Source organism: Camellia sinensis, chromosome 14, assembly GCF_055761805.1.
Source record: "Camellia sinensis isolate YWXY chromosome 14, ASM5576180v1, whole genome shotgun sequence".
Classification (NCBI taxonomy): Eukaryota; Viridiplantae; Streptophyta; class Magnoliopsida; order Ericales; family Theaceae; genus Camellia; species Camellia sinensis.
In genome coordinates this window covers 90,903,572-90,922,376 of record NC_138974.1, presented here as the reverse complement: position 1 = coordinate 90,922,376, position 18,805 = coordinate 90,903,572, and positions in this window count along the sequence as shown.

Below are 18,805 nucleotides of genomic sequence, written 5' to 3'. Positions count from 1 at the left end.
TTTATATACATATCTACTCATCCTCCTTACGTCATATTATATATATAGATGAGACAAAAAGAGACTTACCCCTATTTACAAAATAAACAAAGACTTGTTTAAGCAAACAAGAAAAAAAAACTTGAACTTTAATCACATAGCCATAACCACTTGACATATCAGGAACCTCCACGGGAGGCACATAGGTTAGCTGACAAAAACAGATTCCAGGCAGACGTCTCTAAGCCTGGTCATGCGCCTGATCAGGGTTTTAATGAATGATGTCCAGTGAATAATAATAAAGTAAAGGGTTTTAATGAATAATATCCATCGCAAAGTTAGAAATCAGAGTTTATATCAGAAACATAGTCTTATGCATATTCAGATTTCAAATAAAAAATACATTCATATAGATGTTCATATTCATATTCATATTCATATTCATGTTCATATTTAGATTTTGCATAAGATCATACGTGGTACACCCATTAGTTGTCATATCAATTTGGTCCTGAGATCCACATGTATAGTCTGTATCGACGACCATAAAGGTCCATATCTTGAGCACAAATAGCCATGGTATTGTTACCCCCAGGCGAGGGCCACGTGAACATAGGCATCAGATTGTTAGCTCTGGGCAAGGGCCGCATGAATAAAAGCCACGGTATTGTTACCCCGGGCGAGGGCCACATGAAGTAAGGATGCCACAAATACTTTTCAATATATGGACAGCCATTCATTGTACAGAACATAACATTTCAAAAAACAAATCTTATTTCATCATACATAAAATAAATAAAGTTGAACATAGCTTTGCTAAGTTATTACTCACAGATAGCTCTGCTAGCAGATCAGATAAGGAAGACAAATCAGATAGATCAAGCCAATGATAGCGCGTGACCTACAAAAACACATAACATATACACATAAAAACACAATATTACTTCCTTGATCAAACTTGATTTCTCTTGTCTTCTATCTAACTAATCCGAAGGTCTACTACACTTATTCTTTCTTTAGTAAAATGATTTGGATTCTCATTTCACATATTCTTTCATTACTAAATCATTCTTTTCTAAATAACCAATTTCTTACTTGGCTTCTTAACCAATTACCACTAAGTTAATGACTTTTTTTTCATTAACTAATTAATGTTGATTCTTTGGGAAGAGATGAGAATAAAAAAAATATGAGCTAAATGTAATTTTTCAAAATATGCTGAAAATATGCTCGAGCGGTCTGTAAAAGACTGAATAAGTACTGGAAGCCTTTAATGTGCGCTGGAGCGGTAGTTAGCATGCTCAAGCAGTCTGTAAAATTCCAAAATTCAAAATTTCTCAAAAATAACTTCCCAGTGCATTTTCAATTTTTAAACCCATACTAATCTTGATCAAAACTTTGAAAATACTTTCCAAACCATAAACACTTATTTATTTATAAATTATTTGCTCAAAATCTTGAAACATAATATTTAAATCAAAACCCATGAACTCATGATTCTAAAAGTCCTTTCAAAATCAAATTCACAATAAAATTGCATATAATTTATGGAGCTTGATTTTGTGATGACCGGTTTTACTTTACGTATTTTCGTTTTCATTTTTATTGGGATTGTTGTGTCCGTACGCCCCTTTCTTTTTATTCTCATACTTGTTCATTTTGAGTTGGCTTTTCTTTTGTTCCGGAGGGTCTTCTCAATTAAGTTCTTGTTCTAGTTTTGTCGATGTTGAATTTCACTAGTTGCGGAGGATGCTCGGTTGAGTCCAGAATGCCCAGGGGTTTGAACCAGCAAAATTTGTGCTACTGGGCCAGGGCTGCACGTGCGGGGCCCTAGGCCGCACGTGCCGCACGTGCAGGATGGGGGTCGCACATGAGGGAGGCCAAGCCGCATGTGTGGAGAGCAGGGGAGGTTGGGCAGTGCATACTGTAATAAATGCACGTGTGTGAGGGAGATGCAGGGAGGTGCCACACGTGCGGGAGTGATGGCCGCACATGCATGAAGCACTAGCCGCAGGTGCGAGAGTGGGCTCCGCACGTGCAGAAGAGACCCAGATCTGAGGCTCTGTTATTTTCACCTTTTGGGACTGTTTGTATATCATTTTTATTGCATCTCTCTCTCTCTAAAAATATATATCTTTCACTTCTCTCTACATTTCTATCTCAAAAACAAGATCAAAACCTTTGATCCACTCCCGTCCATTGAGATTCAACCTTAGCTCCTTCATCAAAGATTGAAAACTTCTCAAGAACTACGTGGTGTACGGTGGAGATCTACTTCTGCAACCTTTGATTTCTAGGGTTTTCTTTTTTCATCATCTCCATTTCTTTATCAAACTTTGAGGTAGGGTTTCCTTTGAGTTATATATGTGTTTATGCAAGTTTTGATTGATTTCATGAGCCCACTTTTGTCTATTCCGAAAAATGGGTTTAATGGCTCAAGAAATGGTTAGTTTTGTAGAAGAAATTTGTCCTTGTTTTCATTCAAAATTTTTTCTTAAATCATTGAGCCACATGGGTTGAGAGTGAGATGTGTTATGAGGTTTTACAAAAGAAATGGAAAATGTTAGGGTTTTTGTGAAAATCTAGAAATTTGGGGGTTTCTTGAATGAAATAGGGGAAAGGCTCATGTTGATGTTATATTTATGCGTATATAAATATATATTTGTGGGGAAGTGGTTTTGAAAATACTTTTTTGATCCACTGGGACGCTCGAGATTCTCAGCTAACAACCTGAAAATGAATAAACACTCCGGTCGGGGGTACCAGAATTAGCACTCCGACGGATAAGTCAGTCTATACTCTCTTGATTGCTTGTATCTTAAGTCAAGTGTACTAATTCTCACATACCTCTCTCTGGATGATGTTCTTCTATTCATATCTTTTCTTTCTTGGGCTTCAGCGCTGGGCCCACCTTCAATTCGTCGTATATCTATTTACTCGGCTCCTTTTGTTTCAAGCCGCCTTTCACTCGGCCTCTTACTCAACTGGTTATTTGACCGAATAAGGTACCTCTGGATTTGTGTATAAGACGGGGCCGAATGCGATATATGAATTTTAACTCTCTAGGTCCAACTATTCGGCCTCTTTATGTCTCCCGATATTCAGCCCCCATAATTGCCCCTCAAACACTCCACTAACGACAGTTAGCTGGTGTGTTTGGTTTCAAACTCGAAAAGTCAGAGCCGAAATTTGGCGGTTAACCTCATTCCAACGCAGATGTCAGAGCACACACCTTTCAGTCATCATTTCAACTTCCCGCCCCTTCGTACGCTTCAATTTATTGTAATTTAAAATTTTGTCGTCTTTTCAAATACATACACATTGTTGGATGCTTGAACTTTTTGGACTGCCTTCCGACTCACCTCTGCAACTTCCTTTTATCCGTCATTGTCCTCTCCGTCTCTTGTAAGTTCTCTTCCTTTCTGCTTTGAATCCCCTTGTCCTGGTTTGTTATTAGTTTAGGATATTCCTATAGGCTGACGAAAATGGCAAAGCATTTGAAAGACCTCCTCTCTGCGGATCGAGTCTCTGGCTTTCGACGCCATTTTTCTATCCTTGATGGCGTCCGTCTGTCACTTGTGACAGACGGCACTCTTGATATGGAGAGGGCTGATGAAAGCACAATCATCTTCCCCCTCTTATCAATTGCATCCACTCCTTAGGGCTGTCCTTCGCCATTGGGGTCTAATCCCTTCCCAACCCAATGTCAACTTTTTTAGAATCATAATGGGGATTATAGAGTTAAACCGTCGCCTTAAGATTAACCTCGGCATACCTGCTATTCGGCACTGTTATGCCTTGGCCAAGTCTTCTGGCCGGCATAGACGCTATTTCCTTAGGGCCAAGGACACCGACAATCAATTAGTGACTATGCTTTCCAGCTCTGGCAAGCGAGTCGATGATGTCATGGTCGTTGTCCGAGGCAACTGGGAATTCGGCGAAGGCGAGGACCGCCTAGATCCTATTCCTAGACAGAGGGGCTAACCAGGTGGCCATATAGTTCCTTGCGTTCATTTTTCTTATATTTACAAGGCTTCATTTTTGTGGTCTCATAGTTTTGCTTGTGCAGGGAATGATTTTAAGAAAGTTTTGATTTCAACCGACGACGCCGTTCTTGCGAAAATTGAAGTCGCGCTCAAATACTTCGGCCGTCCAAGCCTTCAGAAACAAGGAAGGGTGGCCCACATTCTTCTTCGATACGAGCCGACATATACAACGTTCTCGGTGGCAGAAAACATCCCAATTCTGATGGGCGAAGAGTTTCTTACGACTCTTGTTTTAGCCAACTTCAAAAACTTGCGGCAAGTTGGTCTGGGCGGATCTGACTCGGAGCAGGCGGAGGTAGCTGGGGTCGCTGAAAAGTCAAGCCAATTCGAAGCCGAAGTAGAGGAGGCTTTGAAGTTGGCCTTTGAAGAAGCCGGCCTCAATTCAGCCAACCCTCCGTCCATTTCGAGCAGAGGGGACCTTCCATTCGATGACATTTTTACTGGGTTAGAAAACCTTCCCGGCGCGTACCCCAAAGACATGGCCGGGTTGTCCATCACAAAACTCGCCAAACAGAAAAACGCCGAAAGAATGGCTGTGCAGAGGAGAGCAGAGGCCATTCGATCGGAAGTGCCACCCGCTGCCGATGCTGAGCCCTCCCTGCCTATTATCGAGGAGAAGACGACTCAAACCCTAAATGTCGAGTCGGAGAGGGTGAGCGAAGGGCAGAGAAGCGTCCTGCCGAGTTCGAGGCCGGCTCTGAAGAAAACCAGGCTGACAAACGAGCGCGTTTAGAGGAGTCGGATGTGGTTGTCCCCTTTGTCGTTCAACCAAAGATAAAAGCGTGCTGATCTCCTCTGACGCGTTGGCTATGAAAGATCCAGCCGTGGCGTTGAGTATGGCTGCGTCGGTCTCATTGCCGGCTGACAAAGCGGCGTTCTGGGCGGAGCCCGATCTTTTGGCAATTGCGTTAGCTGCTTAATCGGGTCTTCTGGAATATTCCTTAATCTTGTCTTTCCCTTTTATGCATATATTGGTTTGGTTTTAATTTCCTGTTTTGCAGATGGTCAGAAGGATAGCCGAGATAGACCGTCGCCAGCATGACGCCATCGAACGAATTGGTCGTTTACAATCGGAAGTTGAGGGCCAAAGGAGTAGGGCCGAGTTTGAAGCAGCGAGGGCGAAGATGGAAGGTGCAAGGGCCGAGGCCGAGATGGAAAGGGTGAGAAATTCAAACCAGCTCAGATTGGCCGCCGAAGAGAGGGCAAATGCGAGCGAAAATGCGCTCAAGTTAGCCCGAGAGGCGATTGCCAAACTAAAGGCTGACTTGGAAGAATCGAAGAAGGCAAAAGAAGTAGCCGACTCTGAGGCTTCCAAGGCGTACGAGGCTGGGCAAAGTGTTTCCCTCGCAAGTTATGTGGAAAAAGTCCCCAAATTTGAAAATCGGGGGTTCAAACACGGCTGTCTCAAAGCCCTTGCTGCTGCTGATGTGAAATTGGCTATGCCAATTCCATACGAGCAAGTGGACGTTGAGCCGCTGGAGTCTGACTCCGAGGATTGATTGGGGCGAAATTTTAGTTGTTTTTGTTTAAGGATTTTGAATGTATTGTTGCAGTTTTTCGTTTAGTAGTTTTTATGTGTAAAATGACTACAGTTTTTAAGTTTTTGCTAGGCATTTCTATACGAACTTGTAGCTTTTTGTTTAGTAGTTTTCATATGTAAAATGCCTACAGTTTGTGCCCAATTTACTAATGAAAATTTCCTTTGCACTTTGCTATTATTTGTGCTTGATTTTGCTATTAATGAATGGTATTGCTTTTCGCTACTTTAGATAAAACATTTGTGTACACTTGCCAATAGATAACTAGGCAATTTAGTAATTTATCCTCGTCTATTAGCCGATTAGATTAATAAATCTACCATTGACCCAACCAATGTATGAACTCCGAAAGCTGAATATTATTAGTTCATGGACTGGCTACGACACAAATCGATCAGCATCGGGCTTAGATATTTGGCCGATCAAATTAATAAATCTGTCCTTGCCCGAGCCAATGTATGAACTCCGAAAGTCGAATATCATTAGTTCATGGAGTGGCTGCGGCATAAATCGATCGGCATCGGGCTTAGATATTTGGCCGATTAGATTAAAAATTATGCCCTTGCCCCAGCCAATATATGAACTCTGAAAGCCGAATATCATTAGTTCATGGAGTGGCTGCGGCACAAATCTATCAGCATTGGGCTTAGATATTTGGCCGATCAGATTAATAAATCTGCCCTTGCCCAACCAATGTATGAACTTCGAAAGTCGAATATCATTAGTTCATGGAGTGGCTGCGGCACAAATCGATCGGCATCAGGCTTAGATATTTGGCCGATCAGATTAATAAATCTATCCTTGCCCTAGCCAATGTATGAACTCCGAAAGCTGAATATCATTAGTTCGTGGAGTGGCTGCGGTGCACGTCGATCGGCATCCTTTTGGAGTTTAGCATTAATGAGATTGACTCGGGGGTGCTGCACGCGTTAGGAATAAATGGGGTGGGTTCTTCGCACCTGTAATTCCACTTATTGTGTTCAGACCCAATTTAAACCAATTTGTTGCAGAAGGTTAGATAAGTGCAAATGTCAAATAGACTGTTCTTCAATAGCAGAGGAGAAGGGCGGACATTGGCTGAGCTTGATACTGAAATGAATCGCAGCAACGAGCCCACACGCATGGGAAGTAGGACGTCCAAGGAACGGGAAAAACGTCAGCCCCCAAGTCATCGACATAAATCACCCCGAAGGGAAAAACAGCAATGGGGTAGCTCTCCTCGACTGCGACCGAGAAATGAGTCCGATGCGACACCGCGGCCGTTGAGTTTTGCGATTTTTGTGGGGAATAAACCGATGACGAAGGCGGATTCTATTGTTAACGACCTAGGTGTAGTAGTCGAGTTCGCTCGATAGATTTTTCCACCGGAAGTCCAACAGTCGATGGTTGGTCGACAAGATTTCAAAGTGTTTTGAGAGGGCATCCATGGGGCAGTGAGAGGGCTATATACCGCCTATGAAGTCGGCAAGCGTCTGTGCGTCGTGCGACGGGAGATAAAGAAGAAGGATGAATGAATTCGAGCCTTGGAGGCTCGTGCAGAGAAGGCTAAACATGAGCTGAGGAAAGCTCAAACTGCCGAGCCGCGTGCGGCCGATCAATCTAACCTGGTCGTGGAGGAAAGAGTGACCCAACGGCTGATAAGTCATGCGATTGCTGATAGAGATACGGCAAACATGTTTGCAGTAGAGACTGCAAGGTCCGTGGGTTATGAAAAAGGCTTCCATGATGCCCGGAAAGTCGGGATAAAGAAGACCAAGGAGAAACTCGCAGATGAGGTATGCTGATGCGAGAATCGGGGCTTTAGGCACGGGTGGATTAAGGCTCTCCAAGCTGCGGAGGCACTTCAATGAGCAGGAGTTGAATCGGCGTTGCCATTATACCAACGTCATCACTTTCCTTTTGGCGCTTTCGAAATTGAGAAGAGCGATGACGAGGGTGATGCCGAATAGAATTGAATATATTGAAAACGCTCCAACACAGATTTGGCGTCAACTATGTATCTATTGGTTAACTTAATAAAATACTTTATTTTAAATGTTTGCATTTCATTTTGAATGTTTGCATGCTTAATCAAGCATCTCATTTTGAATGTTTGCATGTTTTAATTTGTTTATACGGTTTTTGCCGGCTCAACTTAATTAAGCATTTTATTTTGAGTGTTTGTATGCTTTAATTTGCGTCGTGAAGGGCGCTCCGAATCTGGAGTCTTATTCGGCCCATAAGTGTCATTCACGAATAGGGCTCCGAATCCGGAGACTTAGCTGGGCCAATTGTGATATCCACGAAGGGCGCTCTGAATCCGGAGGCTTAATCGGCCCAAAGGTGTCATGCATCAATGGGGCTCCGAATCCGGAGACTTAATCAGCTCAAAGGTGTCATGCACCAATGGGGCTCCGAGTCCGGAGACTTGGCCAATCGTGATATCCACGAAGGGCGTTCCGAATCCGGAGGCTTAATCGGCCCAAAAGTGTCATGCACCAATGGGGCTCCGAATCCGGAGACTTATATCTTGGCCAATCGTGATATCCACGAAGGGCGCTCCGAATTCAGAGGCTTAATCGGCCCAAAGGTGTCATGCACTAGTGGGGCTCCGAATCCAGAGACTTAGCTTGGCCAATCGTGATATCCACGAAGGGCGCTTTGAATCTGGAGGTTTAATCGGCCCAAAGGTGTCATGCACCAATGAGGCTCCGAATCTAGAGACTTAATCGGCCCAAAGGTGTCATGCACCAATAGGGTTCCGAATCCGGAGACTTGGCCAATCGTGATATCCACGAAGGGCACTCCGAATCTGGAGGCTTAATCGGCCCAAAGGTGTCATGCATCAATGGGGCTCCGAATCCAGAGACTTAATCGGCCCAAAGGTGTCGTGCACCAATGGGGCTTCGAATCTGGAGACTTGGCCAATCGTGATATCCACAAAGGGCGCTCTGAATCCGAAGGCTTAATCGGCCCAAAGGTGTCATGCACCGAATCCAGAGACTTAATCGGCCCAAAGGTGTCATGCACCAATGGGGCTCCGAATCCGGAGGCTTATATCTTGGGCAATCTTGATATCCACGAAGGCCGTTCTGAATCCGGAGGCTTAATCAGTCCAAAGGTGTTATGTACCAATGGAGCTCCGAATCCGGACACTTAGCTTGGCCAATCGTGATATCCACGAAGGGCGCTTCGAATTCGAAGGTTTAATCAGCCCAAAAGTGTCATGAATCAATGGGGCTCCGAATCCGAAGACTTTTGAACTGAATTACGCGATGAGAAAACGGGAAACTTTGCATTGCAAAAGTGAAATATGTACATGGCGAACCATTCAGAACAAGTATCAAGCCCCACAAGTTGGGTCAATGATAGAATTTACGTAAATGTGCGGAATTCCAAGGCCGTGACAGACTTCTCCCAGACATGTCTTTGAGCCGATATGCCCCTACTCCCGCGACTGAGTCAATCTGATAAGGGCCATCCCAGTTAGGACCAAATTTTTCGTCGGCCGGATTCTTGGCAGTTGGAAGCACTTTCTTCAAGACCAATTCTCTTGGTGTATAGCAGCGCAGTTGAACACGATGATTATATGACTTAGCAAGTTGTTGTTGGTACCGTGCCATGGATGCAAGGGCACGGTCTCTCTGCTCTTCAATCAAAATCAAATCCAAGGCCAACATCATGTCGTTTTGGCCTAAATCAAAAATTGTTGATTTCAAAGTTGGGAGGTCGATCTCCAAGGTGATGATTGCCTGCGTTTCGAAACACAGAGCGAACGACATCTCCTCAGTGGACTGCCTCGGAGTAGTGCGATGAGCCTATAATACACTTGGCAACTCTTCGACCCATCTTCCTTTGGCTTTCTCCAACCTCTTCTTGATACCGTCTAAAATAGATTTGTTGGAGGCTTCAGCTTGGCCGTTACTCTGTGGATAAGCAGGGGAGGAATAGTAGGGCCGAATAACATACTTGCTGCACTGTTCCCTGTAGACACCGCAATCAAACTGGGTGCCGTTGTTTGAAATAAGTGCTCTTGGAATGCCGAATCGTGTTATGATATTTCTCCATACAAAACGCTTCACGTCGGTATCTCGGATGTGTGTTGTGCTTCCGCTTCTATCCATTTTGTGAAATAATCTGTCGCGACAATCAAAAATCACTTGTTACCCGGGGCACGAGGCAGTAGTCTGACGATGCCAAGTCCCCATTGGGCGAATAGCCAAGGACTGGTTATAGAGCTTAACTCTTCAGTAGGCAGGTGGGTCAAATGAGAGAACTTCTGGCAATGTTCACACTTTTTCACGTAACATTCGGCATCGGCTCTCATTGTTGGCCAATAATATCCCTGTGTCACAGCTCGATAAGCCAAAGAGCGCCTTCCAGAATGGGCCCCACAACTGCCTTTATGTATTTCGGTCAGATGTGGTTCGACTTTGTCCAGATGAACGCGTTCCAGGTATGGACTAGAAAGGGATTTTTTATAACGCTTTCTTTGCGGATCCAAGTAGTATAGCAATGCTTTGTTTCGCAGCTTGTGCGCTTCTTTTTTGTCCACTAGGAGCTATTTAGAAGACAGGAATGCAGCAATGGAGTCCATTCAACTCGGTCCTGACTCTATGACATTGACCTGGACTTCTTTAGAAAGGCCAATGCTTGGCTCTGGGATGAAACCAACTTCAATGGTCCGTTTAATCTCTAAGTTAATGGTGGAGTCTAGGTAGGCCAGGGCATCTGCATGTGTGTTCTGGTCATGGGTTATTTGGTTTAATTTATGATGGTCAAATTTTGCCAGCAAGGAATTTGTCGTTTTCATGTAAGCGGCCATACGATCGTTTTTTGCTACGTACTCCCCCTTTAGCTGATTGATCACCAATTTTGTATCACAAAATATAAGCAGACGCCGAGCACCTAGGAGATGTGCATTCCGCAAGCCGGTTAGCAGGGCCTTGTATTCGGCCTCGTTATTTGATGCTTCGAAGCTGAGTTTCACAGCCTGTTCAATTATTGCCACTATGGCCCCGTTGCCTCGTTGATTGGACAATCCATCACAGTACAACTACCAAATGTCCCCAACATAAATTCTCCAGTTTGGCTTAGGTTGAATTTCATCAGACTTGAAGTCGGCAAGACCCCCAGTGAATTCGGCCATAAAGTCACAAACACTTGTCCCTTGATTGAGGTTCTAGACAAAAACTGAATATCGTACTGGCCGAGTTTAAGAGCCCACTTTGAAATGCGCCCTGATGCTTCTGCACTACGGAGTATCGACTGAAGGGGGTGGTCCGTTAGTACCCCGATGGTATGCCCCTGAAAGTAATGCATCAGCTTTCTTGCTGCCATGACGAGGGCCAGAATGAGTTTTTCCAATGGAAGCTACCGTGTTTCGGCATCAACCATTTCCTTGCTCACATAATACACTGGTCGCTGCTTCCTCAGCTCTTTCCTTATCAGTACGGTGCTGACGGCCTGGCCGGAAACCGCCAGATACAAAATGAGCGGGTCGCTTGCTAAAGGTGTTGTCAAGAGTGGAACTGATCGGAGGTAGGTCTTGAGGCCGTTGAAAGCGGCTTCGCACTCGGAGGTCCATTCAAAAGCCTTGTCCTACCGTAGAGTATGAAAGAATTGCCGGCAGCGATTTGTGGACCAACTGATGAACCTGTTTGGTGCGGCGGCCATCCCCATCAACTTTTGAACCTCTTTCACTGAATGAGGGGAACCGAGCTCCAAGATTGCCGTGATTTGCCTTGGGTTGGCTTCAATTCCTCAATAATTGACAACGTAACCCAAGAATTTGCCAGAGCCGATCCCAAACGCACATTTGGAACCGTTCAGCTTCATTTTGTATTTGCGTAAAATGTCGAATGTCTCTTCTAGATTGGCTTGATGAGTTTGCGCTTCTTTGGACTTGACCACCATATCGTCAATGTACACTTCCATAGTGTGGCCGAGGTGCTCCTTGAACATGACAGTGACTAGTCTTTGGTAAATTGCCCTTGCATTCTTCAGCCCAAAAGGTATAACCTTATAGCAATAGGTTTCTCTTGGGGTGAGGAATGCAGTTTTGTCTTGGTCCTTCGGATGCATGGAAATTTGATGGTAGCCTTTGTAAGCATTGAGGAAGCTCATATGCTAATGGCGTGCCGTCACATCTACAAGTTGGTTTATTTTGGGGAGGGGAAAACAATCATTGGGGCAGGCTTTGTTTAGGTCCGTGAAATCAACGCAGACTCACCAAGTCCCATTTTTCTTCTTTACAACCACAGTATTCGAGAGCCATGTAGCGTATGTCACTTCCCTGATTGCCCCGGCGTCAACCAACCAGTCAACCTCTTCAACAACGGCGGCAGTGTGCTCTGCGACTGAACGCCGGCTTTTTTGAATAATCGACTTGTATTTAGAGTCAACATTTAAACGGTGCTGCGAAACAGACGGATCTACACCCGGCATCTCATATGGAGTCCACGCAAATACATCAAGGTTTCCAAGCAGGAAGGAAATTAGCTGCTGTCTGTCGGCTTGATTCAAGGAGGCACCAACCATAAAGAACCTGTCTGGGTTTCCGTCAATTTCAACTCGATCTAGGGCTTCTGTAGCCTTTTCACTTGGGAGCCGCCCAACATCGTCGAGGCTTTCTCGATCCGGCACCTCAATAGAATTCACTTGTAACTTTTTTGGCGTCTTTCCAGCAAGGAGATAACATGTTTGTGCTGATTTCTAGGAGCCACGGATTTGCTCGATGCCGCATTCTGTCGGGAAGCGTATCAACTGATGATAGGTGCTTGGCATGGCCTGCATAGTATGCAACCAAGTTTACCTCATGATGAGATTATACGGCGATGACAGCTTGACGATCAAGAATTCCACATCCACTGTTCGGGAGCCCGCTCGAACGGGTAGTGTGATTTTTCCCAACAGGTATTCTAGATTAGCGTTGAAGCCGAATAATAGATAAGGAGCTGGAGAAAGATCCGATTCGGAGAAGCCAAGTTTGGTGAATGTCTTGTAATACATAACTTCCGATGCGCTCCCCAGATCAATGAGTATGCGCTCAACAGTGAATAAGTTTATGTGTAACTTGATTACCAAGGGATCGATATAGGGAAGTGTCACTTCGGCCAAATCTGAATCATCGAAAGCAATGCTCGCAGCTTCATGGGGCCGTTTAGCCGGAGTGAGTTAATTTTGAGGGTCGGGATTCGACTGAATCGTATGCACCGCGGATGACATTGGCAGGGTGTATATCATGTGGATCACGTCGAGTGGCGGTGAATCCTGTCGTAAGGCTATTGCTTTGGTTGAGTTGCCTTTTCGGACGTACTGTTGTAGCCAATCATCTTGTACCAATTCCTCCAGGAGATCCTTCAATGCATAACAACTCTCAGTATCATGGCCGTGATCCTTGTGATACTCGCACCTCCTATCCCGTCTTCTCGTGTCGAGAGGTCCCACCATTTTGGACGGCCATTTGAAGAACGGAAGGTGTTGGACTTTGGACATAACCGCACTGATCGACTCTCACAACTCCGTATATTTCTTGTCTACGCGCTTTGTGCACCTACTATCAACTTGCAGTTGTTCATTTGCTCGGTGGGAGCATTGGTCGCTTGATCGGTGAGAATCCCGCCTCTTGTCTCGTTTAGCCCGATGCCGTGGTTCAGGTCTCTAAGGTGGTACAGAATTTAACAGCTGAGCAATTTCAGAAAGGCCCGTCTTGTTGGCTATGTTTCCGGCTTTAACCCGCAAGGCGTCATCTTCCACTTTGAAGTATTCCTCAACTTTCATCATCAATGACCAGACTATTTTGGGGGGTCTTCTAGTCAAGGAACTGCGAAGTGCACTATCAAGATGCAATTCCATTTTAAAGGCGGTAATGGCCATGGAGTCGTTGCAAGCATCATCAACAAGATTAAAGCATTCTCAATAGCGCCAAATACGCTCGTAAGGTTTCTCTCGGCTAGATCTGCATTGCCCAGAGAGAGTTGGCTTGCTTCGGCTGGACCTCGTTGGTGATAAATCTTGCCCTGAAGGATTTCTGTAGTTGATGAAAACTCTTAATCGACGTCGGCTCCAACTTATAATACCATCTGACGGCCAATGGCCCCAAACTGTTCGAAAATATTCTGCACATGAGAGCCTCGTCGTCTGCATGCAGTGTCATGGCTTACTTATAATGACAAATATTATCAGTGGGGTCTGATTTCCCGCCGTATAGGGTGAACGACGGGGCTTTGAACTTCTTGGGTAGCGCTGCCTTTGTGATTCGTTGCACAAAAGGATCGTGCTGTCTTCTTCGTCCGAACCATTTCGTCTTCGCTTATGCCTTACACGTGGACTCTCTTCAGAGGAATTGGTAGTTTCAAGTCGTCCCTTCTTTTTGGGCTCTGGGGATAATGAGTCAGAGTTGCTGCCACTATTTTGCTTCCGAACTCGAGGTCTTCGACCACCCGCTCTCAAAGGTTGTCCCGGATCTTGGCGGGTAGCTTGATTGGATTTTGCTATTTCCAAGGCCAAGTCCTGACGAAGGCACTCATTCTCAGCAATCATGTTTTCCAGCCTCTGTTCGTTTTGCTTCGCATGTTCCATGATTGCTTGCATTGTCTCATGTGCTGAGGTTGAGGGCGAGTTCTGGGCAAGTGAGTCGAAGTTCAAGGCATGTCTTGCGGTGATAGTCTCCGGTCCAAGCATGTTTGTTGGAGTGAGGTCGTCTCTCTGTGTGGTCTCGTCAGTGAATATCAGAGGGTCTTCCGTTACGCCCGCCATGGATGTATATGAGTATTTCCACAGATGGCGCCACTTGTGGAGACGTGGTTTTGGAAATACTCTTTTGATCCACTGGGACGCTCGAGGTCCTCAGCTAACAACCTGAAGAGAAATACACACTTCGGTCGGGGGTACCGGAATTAGCACTCCGATGGATAAGTCAGTCTATACTCTCATGATTGCTTGTATCTTAAGTTAAGTATACTAATTCTCACATACCTCTCTCTGGATGATGTTCTTTTATTTATATCTTTTCTTTCTTGGGCTTCAGGGCTGGGCCCACCTTCAATTCGTCGTATATCTATTTACTCGGCTCCTTTTGTTGCAAGTTGCCCTTCACTCGGCCCCTTACTCAACTGGTTATTTGGCCGAATAGGGTACCTCTGGATTTGTGTATAAGACGGGGCCGAATGCGATATATGAATTTTGACTCTCCAGGTCCAACTATTCGGCCTCTTTACGTCTCCCGATATTCGGCCCCCACAATATTGATAGATGCATTTGTAGTGTGTGACATGGTGGACAAGAGGATAAGAAATGTTCGTTGTATGCAAATGTTTATATAAATATATTTTCATTGGTGAAGAATTTCTTACTATATGAAAGATTTTGGGACATGGGGGTGACATTTACATAATGTTATGTTTTGAAATGATTAAATGTTGAAAGAAACACAAAGTGTGGTTTTATTGTGGCACATGGATATTTAATGACAAACTCTTGGTTGATGGAATGGCATGGAAAGGAGAAAATGGAGGTTATGAACCTCTATGGAAGGTTAACTATGTTTTTGGTCAATGTAGAGAAACATAAAGTAGTATGGTTGATTATTGCATTGACATTACGAATACCTTGCATATCTTGAGAAATGGTTTTGAAAAACGGAACTTCCATTGAGAATGTAATATTGTGATTGAAACTTTGGAAATGTTTTGGGGTAAATATGTTGGTAAGTTTGGTTAGGGGGTGTAGATGAGTTTGTTAAGTTGGCCTGAGTGTCCGAGGTGAAAGACCGAAAACACGCGCGGAGGAGGTACCACTTCCCTTCCGGTTAGCAACCGGTAAAGTGGGGTTATTGGTAGTGCTTGATGAGTATACTTGCAGACACCAACCTGGGGATTACCTGAGTTGTATTTACCGCCTCTTATGTTTAAAATGGAAGTTTGAAAATTAATGAGATTGCAAAACGTTATTGAAAGCATGAGGATTTTTTTTAGAAAAGCACGACATGGGATTATTTTGAAATGGCATTGCATGGCATTTGCATTTGCATTTAATATTGGATATCTTACATAAATACATATACTTTGTTAAGGAATTCTCTATTAGGCTTTATGCTCACCCCTATGGGATTTGGTGCAGGCAAAGATGTAGTGATCCCGCCAAGTTGAGGGTGTGGATATGTTCTTGTGATTACTTTTTATTTTGTTGTGAATTTTTGTAAAGCCAATGGATAATATGTATCGGTCCGAAAGATCATTTTGTGTAACTGGGCTATTGCCTTGGAACTTGTAAGCCCTTGAGGGTATGTTTGATTGGAAGGATTAAAGCATAGGATTGGGATTATTAATCCGTGGGCCCAATAATCCTATGTTTGTTTTGACATTTTGGTTTAGGATTATTAATCCAATGGATAATTAATCCAACAAGTTTGTAGGATTATTAGTAATGGGGTAGGGGTGGGATAACTAATACCACACTAATTTAATAGGATTATTAATACCTCACTATTAGTGTTGTGAATCAAACATGGCCTGAGGACCTTATTCGTTTTGACTAAATGATTTTTCATGCTATAGATTCATGTGCTAATTAGTCAATGAACGTATAATTGCATGTGAGAATTCTTTTGTAAAACATTTGGAATTTATGTAAAGGAATATAGTGAATGTATCTTTCCGGTATTCCTTGAGCCATGGTTATTATTTTATTTGGAAGTGAGTTGATGTACTAGATATGTTGGGATTATTTTGGGGTGTGACAGATTTAATTACAACTTCCAAAATCAAATCCAAAACAATTAATTTCTAATTAAAATTCATAAACTTGATCTTAGCTCCAATTCTTCATTTCTTGTCAATTTTCTTAGCAAACATTGCATATATATGTAACTCAAATAAAACTAACTAATTTAATATATTCCATAACATGTTTACATCAAATAAAACTCTTAAATTACAATACATGCATGGATTCAAATTTAAAATTAAACCAATTCCCATCTTTCATAATAAAATTCAAAACCTTGTTTAACTTTAGGATTAACCCCAAATTTCCATAAACTTGATTTTTTTATAAAATTCTTCATTTTCTTCAAAATATGAAATTGCATAGCTCAATTCTTAAAAACTGCATTGTGCATGTAATTACTTCTATATCAATTAACCTTAACTATGTTCATGAATTAATTCTTTAATTTCTCCAAATTACATGCATGTAACAATAAGATTCAAATTCATATGAGATATTCAAAATCAAACCCAAAATAATTAATTTCTAAGTTAATTTCCATAATCATGAACCTAACTCATTTTCTTACTAATTTATTTTTGTTTACATAAAAATAACTTCAAACTCTTTTCTATCTTCCTTCAAGACATGAAATTAAAATTATAAACTTCTTAGATAATCATTTGCATGTATGGAATTAAGATCAAAACTAACTATTTTATAGTTTCAAATCATAATTTTACTTCTTGAATTGTTCTACTTTAGATTTTTATTACTTTTCTTTATATCAAATCCAAATTCAAACACATAAAACATGAATTAAAATATCAAAACCTTGAAATTTCAGGATGCATGTTAAGATAGAATTCAAATTACATGGAAGAGTGAAGAAATTAAACTCAAATAATGAAATTCCTAAGTTATTTCCTTGATTCTTCAACTTAATGTAATTTCTTCATTCTTTTCTTAATTTCTTTTCAATTATATGAAATTGAACCTAAATCCTTTTTGATTTCAAGTATTAGGTGAACTATTTAGAAGAATTAAACAAGAAATTTATCTCAACTTGTTGAATTTTTGAGTTTTCTCTCAATCTCTTATTTTTTCCTTAAGCTTTCTTTTCTTCTTCATTTTAGAGTGAATTAGGGAGCTCCGCAACTTTTTAGCAAAAATGAGATGGTCCCTCACTCTCTCTTTCTCTCGGTTTACCCCAGCCGAATGAGGTAATGAAAGGGGCTCCAAGATGCCAATACACTCAGCATAATGCACTCTCCAATGATATACACTCTCACACACACTAACTTCATGACACCACAACACACGTGTACTACTCCTACGAGCTCCAGCACAACACTCACATGCACGCGCACACACACACACAAAGAATTGCTTAATACACACAGAATTTCTCTACACACACACACCCACATACACCCTCAAATTTTAGACCATTCAATTTATGATTAAAATTAACTTAATTAGGCAACACTTGATCTTAATACATCTTGCTTAGAACATCATTAAATTAATTATAACTAATCATAAGTTTCACATAATTTAATCAATCTAATTTGACTTCCATTAAGGCCCAATTAATTTTATTTAATTTATTATTCTGAATCAAATTTTTAATCAAACTTCCAAAAATCTCCAAATATCAAATTAAACTTATTTTCATCCTCAATGTTGGTTTCTTGAATCATTAAGGCCTTCAATTTTAGATTAAACTTCAAAATTTTCGCCAATAAATTACATACTCAATTGAATACCTCATAAAAAAAATTTAATTTATAGTAAACTTCATTCCCAATTCTCATAACTTAATTAACTCCAATTCAGACCCAATTAATCAAATCTCAATTTTACAAATTTGAATCGAATATTTAATTAAACTCCCATACGGTCTAATACTCGAAATTAAAATAATTCAATTTACCAATTATACTCTCTTGAGCCATTTAGGCTTTCAATTTCTAATTCCAAAATAAATCTTCAATAGAATCAGATACGAATCAGGCTGAATAATTCTTATAAATCCCAATTCAAAATAATTGACAATTAAAATTCAAATCTCTTAAAATAATTTAATGTTAATCATTATACGTAGTGGGATCGTCCAAGGAAAAAGAAAACATATTAGGACTACTGCAAAACTGGATACATGAGTATGTTATACATAGGGAAATTGATAGAGAAATTGAATTATACTAGGTTTACAACGTATTATTATAAGATGCCTAGTATAGATCTTACTAATGAGTTAGCCAATGAGAAGAATGACAATGAAGTGCCGAGATTCTTGAATATGACCAGGCAAATTGATTTTTACTTGGAACACCATCATGAAACACAAACTAATTCAATGACAATTGATGAGATTTATGAGTTGTTTGGAGGTGAAGATGTAACGCCCCAAAAATTTTGACAGGATATATCTATTTATGCAACTAAACCTACCTGATAGAGAATCATAAGAATATAGCATACTATTCTATACTTCCATTTCTATTAAATTCCAAATGCCAAATACATGATGTTCATATCTCAGTGCCC